Raw genomic sequence first — 9,175 nt, 5'->3', positions numbered from 1 at the left:
CCTGGAATGGTATGTCATGATAGTTGTAAAAAATTGCGACCGAGCTGATTTTATGACTTTTTTTTTTTTGCAATTGTCATTAAATGAATGTAGTGGTTGGAAAATGAACACCACAGTCCTTAAGCAAACAGCAAGGTCATTAAGTAAACCCATTGTCCATAATGAGCATATTTTTGCTGGAAGGCAGAAGTAAACCAGTTTCTCATTTTTTTTAAAAAAAAATAGTAAATCATAGTCACATGGGACACTGCAAATGGCTGTAAATGTGGGCTGGCTGTTAAGTGCCCAAAATGAAATCACATGACCATGGGGGGATGTTGGAACTTCAAATCTGGGTCATAAGTACCTTTTCATGGATCCATCATAATTTTGAATGGTTGCTAAGCAACCAGTCATAAATTGAGGACTATCTATAGCAATAGCAATAGCACTTAGACTTATACAGTATATTTGCCCATAGTGTCAGGGTTCCAAGTAACACCCCCAACAGAATCAAAACTCCGAGGCAGGCATCTTCCTCAAAGTAGATTTATTAGAGATGTCATATTGCCACATCTGGGGAAAACCCGAATCTGAAAGCCCCGCGTTTTCCCCACCCAAAGTAAAATCAAAGTTCCTTCCCCTCAGTCCACATGTGCATCACTTGGTCCAATCTGGTCACTGTTCCAACTCTGATTGAGTTCCATTCACGCCTCCCCAGGTGCTGGCAAGACGTCCTTAATTCCCAGGGGAAAGAATGTTATGATTTCAACCCCCACACTATCTCTATCTCCTCCCTCCCATTCCCACAGCTTGCCCAACTGCTTGGCAGCCCTGAAGACTCCCATTAAAGATAGCTCCAGGGCTACACATAGTGCTTTACAGATGTCTCTAAGTAGTTCACAGAGTCAGCGTATTGCCCCCAACAATCTGAGCCCTCATTTTACCAACCTCAGAAGGATGGAACACTGAATCAACCTTGAGCCAGTCAGAATCGAACTCCAGGCTGTGGTCAGAGTTAGCTTGCAATGCTGCATTCTAATCACTTGTGCCACCAGGGTTCTTATAGTATACAAACACCCAGCTGGAATAAGTCAATGGACAAAAGAAAAGCACTACTGAACCATCTCCTATCTGACTGGATACTTTTGGAATTAAATGCCCCTATCCAGCTCTTTGCACTTATAAAGAGCCTTGATAGTACAGTGGTCTAAGCACCCTGTTATTAACACAGCTGCCTGCAATTTACTGCTGGTTCGAATCTCTCCAAGGCTCAAGGTTGACTCAGCCTTCCATCCTTTCTAAGGTAGGTAAAATGAGGACCCAGTTTGTGGGGGCAATAAGCTGACTTTATATAAATATACAAAAGGATGAAGGCTATTGCTTAACGCATTGTAAGCCACCCTGAGTCTCCGGAGAAGGGCGGCATATAAATCAAATTAAAAAAAAATGAAGATTTTTGTAAATCCCCTCTCCCCAACAGCACTTGGTCCTTTCCCATGATTGAAAAGCAAAAAAAGCTAACAATGTGAACTTCAACTGAAGTTAAGTATTTTTGGAACAGTATAATAGCTCTAGGTGATAATCTAAAGTGAACACAACATTTCCCTGTGAAGCCTTGTGGCACTGATTTGTTAATGCTGCAATGGAATAGAACAAACAAACAAAAAAAAAACCAACACAAAAATAGCATTTATCTTTCCAAAGTGTAGTAAGAAATAAAAAAAGAACCCTGAAGTCCACACAAAGACGTGTTCTGTGGTGCTTAGATAAATTTGGCTGTGATAAAACAGTTGTGCTTTCTACATTCCTGCTTTCTTGTCCCACTAGAAGAAAGCCATTTTGTTCTTTACAAAAAGCATTGGCAGTAAATGAGAAATGTTTCCTTCTCAAGTGATCGCAGAGAGAAAATGTCCCCAGATGATCTAACTTTTGTAAAGCACACAATAGATCTGCAAGGAGAAGAGGTCCTTGATCCCCTCGCCTCAGATGAACTGCCATGAAGTTTTCTTGGGAACTGTAGTTCTTTCTCCGCTTTTCCACCAGAGAATCCCTGTTGCTACCGCTGAACCTTCCAACTGGAGCTTTACATGCAACTCTCTTCTGAATGATGGGGTTTTGGAGACCTGTATACCATGTACACCAAAGTCAAGATGGTGACCACAACTGTTACAAAGTCAGGTTGTGCGACCACAGCTCTGGGAGGTGATTTCGAAGTATTTCTAGCAGGACTACCAGATTCTGTAACAGCTTTCTTCCCTATGCCATCTGTCTGATATACTCACAAGATTTGTTTTTCTCACCATGTACATGTATACATCTGAACTAGACTGTGTTGTTTCTCTATGTCATATAATATATATGGGTATATGCAGGGGTGGACAACTGGGTTTCGGGAGAACTTCTAGCTAAGATTCTGTGCAGTTCGGAGAACCCCCAAATCCCACTCCTGATTGGCCCCACCCTTCCCTGCCCCCCATCCCAGGACTCCCGTCACAGCCTGTTTTGGATGCAGGTAAGTGCAGACTCTGTGCGGAGGCTTGGGGAGGGCGAAAACAGGCCTACCAGAAGTTCAGGAAAGCTGGAAATGGGCCTGTTTCCAACCTCCAGAGGGCCTCCGGAGCCTGGGGAGGCCATTTTTGCCCTCCTGGAGGCTTGAGGAAAGCCTCCAGAGCCTGGGGAGGACAAAACATGCCCACCACCACCATGGTGCAGGAGGCCGACTTGGCCACGGCCACCATGGCCATGCCCACTCAGCAACTGGGCAGAAAACCCCTTGCTAAAAATTTTGAAGCCCAGCCCTGGGTATATGCATAATTTTGTATTCATTTATTTATTTATTCTGTCATGGTTATGTAGTGTATATTGGAGGTGGTGACCCTTTGAAAGCTGTATGTAACAAAATTTCTTTTTAATATATGCCAATTAGTAAACATTCAAAGCAACAATAAAATTATTTCTTCTCTTCTCTTCTCTTCTCTTCTCTTCTCTTCTCTTCTCTTCTCTTCTCTTCTCTTCTCTTCTCTTCTCTTCTCTTCTCATTAAAGTTCTGCCTATTGTTTATGTTCAGAAAATCTTGACAGAATTTGTTTGCACTATCATGGACACCATCTTCACTTTTTTTTAACCATATGCCTGTGAACACCTCTCTGATGTATAGTTAGCCTTTGGAGCGAGACAAGGGTGAATTTAATACTTGGGTGAGCTGAAGAGCCACAATAGGAATTTGAGAGGGATTTCTTTCTTTTTTAAATGTCTGTTTAAGCTACTCTAGAATTTATGGTAATTGATGTTCATGTGTTTCTTTCAGAAAAAATTGTGCACAGAATTTTCAAGAATTAGAAGAGTCTCCAGAGGCTGCAAGAAACCAACACTGGGGTTACCTATGTCCCTTGCACTACCAGGCTTCTCATATCAGGAGCCTGAGTGGCGTAGGAGGCTAATGTCTCCTACTAAGGCATCATTTAACATCCAGCTGCCTGCAATTACTGCGAGTTCAATTCTCACCAGGCTCAAGGTCGACTCAGCCTTCCATCCTTTCTAAGGTGGGTAAAATGAGGACCCGGTTTGTGGGGGCAATAAACTGACTTTGTATAAAATATACAAAAGTATGAAGGCTATTGCTTAACGCATTGTAAGCTGCCCCGAGTCTCCAGAGAAGGGCGGAATATAAAAATAAATAAAATAAATAAAAAATAAATATCTGTTGGGCTACCTAAGAATTCGTATTCTGATATGGTGCTTTTTGTCTTGCATCCATTTTCAGAGAAGTTTTTAGTCAAAGCATCCCATGCCCTTTCTGGGACTTCAAATAACGTTAGGAAAACTGCTCTCTGTTTTAAAGAATTTGGCAGAAATAAAGATGGATCCTCGGCCTCCCAATAACCCCTTAACATGTTGACAATGTGCATGAAATAGTAGCAAATCATGCCTGAGGACCTTTTTTTTTTCATCTGCACTCATTTATCCTCTGCTTCATATTTCAAAAGCTGTCTAAGGATTCTGAGAAATAGATTAGTACATAAGTATGGGATCCCTTGAATGCACAGTCCTCCATCAAGTACAGTTCGTCCTCGACTTACAACAGTCCATTTAATGACCATTCAAAGTTACAACGGCAGTAAAAAAAAAGGTGATTTCTGACCATTTTTCACACGATTGTTGGAGCATCCCCATGGTCACGTGATCAAAATTCAGACACTTGTCAACTGACTCATATTTATGTCGGTTGCAGTGTCCCAGGGTCATGTGATCATCTTTTACGACCTTCTGACGAGCAAAGTCAATGGGGAAACCAGATTCACTTAACAGCCATGTTACTAACTTAACAACTGCAGTGATGTGCTTAACAACTGTGGCGACAAAAGTCATAAAATGGAGAAAATTCACTTAGCAACAGAAATTTTGGACTCAATTGTGGTCATAAATCGAGGACTACCTGTATCAACTAGTGCAAGATCACTTTACTTATTTAATTAATTATTTGTTTTTATCAGTTCAGTTTACATTGAACTGGCTGATCAATGACTATTATTGAATTTGTTTCCGATCAAACTAATAACAAAACTTCCAGGATTAACATCAGGATTAATACCAGACCAACAATCAAGCAGTAAACAATACCACAATCAAGGAACTACCAACTCAGACAAACCAACAGTAAACAACAGCCATATCAAAGCCCTACAAAGAATAAAACAACACTCCCATCAATAATGATGAGACAATCCATTGTATACTGTATAAACAGAGAGTAAATGCCACTCTTTTCTAGCACCAATGATGTTATCTGGTTGGGTAAAAACAGCTGCAATCAAACAACTGTGTCAGCCCTGGAAGCCATCTTTAACTTTGGATCTTCAGGACTGCTACACTTGGTGGATGGGCATGCTGTGGGAAACAGGAGGGGGTGGATGGGGATGGGGTGAGATGTATAGCCATAACAACATTCTTTTCCCTGGAATCAAGGACGTTCAGCCTGCACCTGGAAAGACGTGATTGGGAAACAACTCCAGTCAGGATGGGGACCCGATTGGACCATGTGATGGACATGTGGGTGCAGGGGAAGGAACTTTGATTTTACTTTGGGTGGGGAACACCCAGGAGCCTTTCAGTCTTGGGTTTTCCCAGATGTGCCAATATGACAGCTCTAATAAAATGGAACTTTGAGGAAAATGCCTGCCTTGGAGTTTTACTTCTGTTGGGGGTGTTAGTTGGAACCCTGACACTAAGATCAGATACCACTAAGGACCCCATAGAACAACAGGGTTGAAAGGGACCTTGGAGGTCTTCTAGTCCAACCCCCTGCTCAATCAAGAGACCCTATACCCATGATGGCAAACCTGTGGCACGCGTATCCAAAGTGGCACATGAAGCCATGTCGCCTGGCACATGTGGCCTTGCCTGTTTGCCTTCTGGGTTTCTGGTGCGCATGTGCATGAGATGATCAGCTTCCTTTGTGCACGCGGCAGTGCCGAAAACCAGTGTGCGCATGGGCACCAGCCAGCTGATTGTTGGGTGCGCATGTGTGCCAGAACCCGGAAGTTCGGTTTTTCTGGAGCATGGCTGACAAGCGCATGCATGCGTGATTGGTTCACCATCACTGCCCTATACCATTTTAAACAAATGGCCATCAAATCTCTTCTTAAAAACCCACAGTGATGAAGCACCCACAACTTCTGAAGGCAAGCTGTTCTATTGATCAATTGTTCTTACTGTCAAGAAATGTCTCCTTAATTTTTCGTTGGTTCTCTCCTTGATTGGTTTCCATCCATTGCTTCTTGTTCTGCCTTCAGGCACTTTGGAAAATAGGTTGACCCATCCTGACTTACAAATATTCTCTTCTATTGGTAGAAAAACTTCCGATGGTTAACAAAAGCAACTATCTCCTTTATTATACACTTATAATGACAGACAATCTTCAACCATCCAGTGAAATTCAGATGGCATCACATATTCTCCATTGAACAATCTGGGGAAGACTTCCGACCTAAATTCTGGAAAATCAATATTGGCAGAACAAGAGTGGCTGGTCTGTAGAACTGCCAGCATGACAGAAAAACACCTTCCGGTCTCAGCCAATTCCTGCTCAGCCTGTTTTCCCTCCCTGCATGTGCACACACACGTGTTCACATGCGCACACACAAAGTCTTCATGAAAATGGAGGGTGACTTCTGTTGCATGAATCCAGTTAAACAGATCTGTTACAGATGGTATTTCTGAAGGTCCTTAGAGATGTAATGCCAAATCCTGGGATTTCATTTAGAAATCTGAAGACAGTAAATGCAATAATCGTAACCCAAATAGGATGTGCTTTAAAAGCAGCTTCACATATGACATGTTGCAGTTTGCAGTTTGCACTCATAAGATACTTTGGGCCATACTAGAATGTGATACTTCCAGATCCAGATGTTCAGACTCCATTCAGTTGTTTCAATAATCAGAACAGAAATTAATTTTCCCAAGGAGTCCCATGAGAAACTGGGACTATTTTATTTATTTTTATTTATTTATGTATTTCGTCAAGCATATATTTGATAACAGATACAAGTGTAAACATAATTATGAATACATGAAATGGATACAAATAAAAGGGGACATTAGAACAGGGATGGTAGGCAGGCTGGTGGGCTTATGCATGCCCCTTACAGACCTCTTAGGAATGGGGTGAGGTCTACAGTAGACAGTCTAAGGTTAAAGTTATGGGGGTTTGGGGAAGAAACCACAGAGTCAGGTAGTGCATTCCAGGCGTTGACCACTCTGTTACTGAAGTCGTATTTTCTGAAATCTAGTTTGGGTCAGTTTACCATGCGTTTGTATCTATTGTGAGTTCTTGTATTGTTTTGGTTGAAGCTGAAGTGTTGATTAACTGGTAGGACATTGTAGCAGATGATTTTATCTACTATGCTTAGGGGGTTTTATTTATTGTTTTTAATTATTTTTTTATTTGGCCCAAACCAATGTATTTGGCCCAAATCAATGATCTGATGACCTCAAACACCATTACCTTAATTTTTCAGGCTGCTCCAGGTGAGGAGTAAGTGATATGCAGGTACAGAAAAACACATTTTCTCCTTCCCATCATTGAAAAAGAGCATGGCGACTACACAGAGCTGGACCTCACTCGGCTTCTTCTCCTGCTCCCTGTGGCAAGCTGGTTTACATTTGATATCTAACTTTTTATTGACCTCATGTGAGCTGGATAGAGACAGCTAAAGAGCCAAATGTGATTTAGGAGCCATAAAATGCCCAGGTTTGTGCTAGAAGGATCCCCTGTTTATGTTCCCAGTAACTGGAAAGGGAATAATAGCTTTCTGTGTATATCGGTCAAGGGATTCAGAGGCAAAGTCACGGCATCTCTTTAAAGCTTTGCACAAAGTTTGTCTTCTGGCATTTTAGAATTCATGATGTAATGTTCATTTTTTTTCCCTTGGCTTTTCTTCTAACTCAGATCGTTCTTTGGCACCTCATGCTTAATTATAATAAAGCTCCATTACTGATACTTTTAGAAGAATACAGATTGCAATGCTGTTCTCAGCGGAAATAGCAGTGTCTTTAACCTTTGTCTGCAAAGAGTTATTTAGCTCACTCTTGGGCTACAGAAGGTCATTTTTAATCCTGGCTCCAGTGATTTCCACAGATGGGCCATAGGCAGAACAAGCAGTTTGGTCCGCAGATGCGGGCTGCAGGGAGCTAGGATGCTACAGCAATTTAGTCTTTTTTTTTTTTTCAGAGTGAAGCAAAAGAGACGAATATCCTTTGCTCAGGCAATTCTCTGTATCATCAACTAGGCTTTCAAGCCCATCTCACTTCTGTTAAGTTGTTTACAACTTCAGTCTTCAGCCATTTATCTAAGTCAGCACATGTACTAATTTTTATGTAATCCCATCTTTTGCCCCCTTACTTGCTTATGTCAGCACAACAAATATCATTACTCATAAACATGTTTTGCATAAGGACCTACACTAACGTTTAAGTAAATAGAATATGGAATGCAAAACAACACAGCAAGTTGTTTTTTAAAAAGAAAAAAGAAAAAAACCACGGGAGGCTGCCATGCTGTAGAGTACCAGCCTTTTGCCTTGAGCATTACTTTTATTTGAAAGAATGTCTCTGGGATTCCACAGGGACCCTGAAGTTGTAAGGAATGAAAATAGTGGGTGGTTAACATTTGTTGTGTTTGGAAGCCTTCCCATCTGCCCCAAAGGAACCAAGGTTGGGTATTGAGTAATCTTATTGATTGCTTATTTGTAACCTATGACTAGCATTAAGTGTTGTACCTTATGATTCTTGATGAACGTATCTTTTATTTTATGTACACTGAGAGCGTATGCACCAAGACAATTTCCTTGTGTGTCCAATCACACTTGGCCAATAAAAATTATATTCTATTCTAGTCTATTCTATCTGAATTTGACCAGGGGAGTGACCCAGGTTCAATAACTTGAATTGTGCTTTGGGGCCAGTTCCTTTCTCTCAGTCTACCAAACATGATTGTTTTGTAGAGAATTATAATGAAGGGTGATCCCTCAATATACACTAACATGAACTCACAAGGAAAAGATGAAATATGGCTGGTCTACATGTATTCACAATATTAGTAAAGAGTGGTTAGCTGGAGTATAGGAAACTTCCTGAGAACCTAAAATAGGCTGATAGTTTGCCTTCTAGTAAATGGGCATCTTTGTCAGACATCAGTCCGACATATATCAATCCAGCAATGGCATTTTGTTAAAAACATCCATAGAGTCCCTTAAAAATGCCAATCCTCCAAAATAGGTTGCCTTTCTAATTTAGTTTATGATAGCATGTGGTAACATATTAATGCTGGAGCAAATAAACTGCAAAGGTATGGTTGAAATACCAGCATAAAACATTGGGAATGGAAGGAAGAAAGAAAGGTTGAAAGATAAGAAGGAAATAACAGTATAGGAAGAAGGATTACATGTCATCAGGGGCCACAATGGACAAGGTTTTCTATGGAAATTAAAATATTGAAAACAAAAAAGCAAATATATATGTTGAAGGGAATAAAATAGCAGATCATTTGAGAGAAAAGATGAAGTAGTCAAACTATTTTAGGAGTGTTTCACTTCAGACATCAGGAGAAAAACTGGAAGGATTACTTGCTTGAACACTCCCCTATGGAAACTAGCTTTTTCCATGCCTTCTTTGAATATATGGAGAAGATCACACC

Source organism: Pantherophis guttatus, chromosome 3 (genome assembly GCF_059756535.1).
Source record: "Pantherophis guttatus breed Tessera chromosome 3, ASM5975653v1, whole genome shotgun sequence".
NCBI classification, from domain to species: domain Eukaryota; kingdom Metazoa; phylum Chordata; class Lepidosauria; order Squamata; family Colubridae; genus Pantherophis; species Pantherophis guttatus.
Note: the sequence above shows the minus strand (reverse complement) of the source record.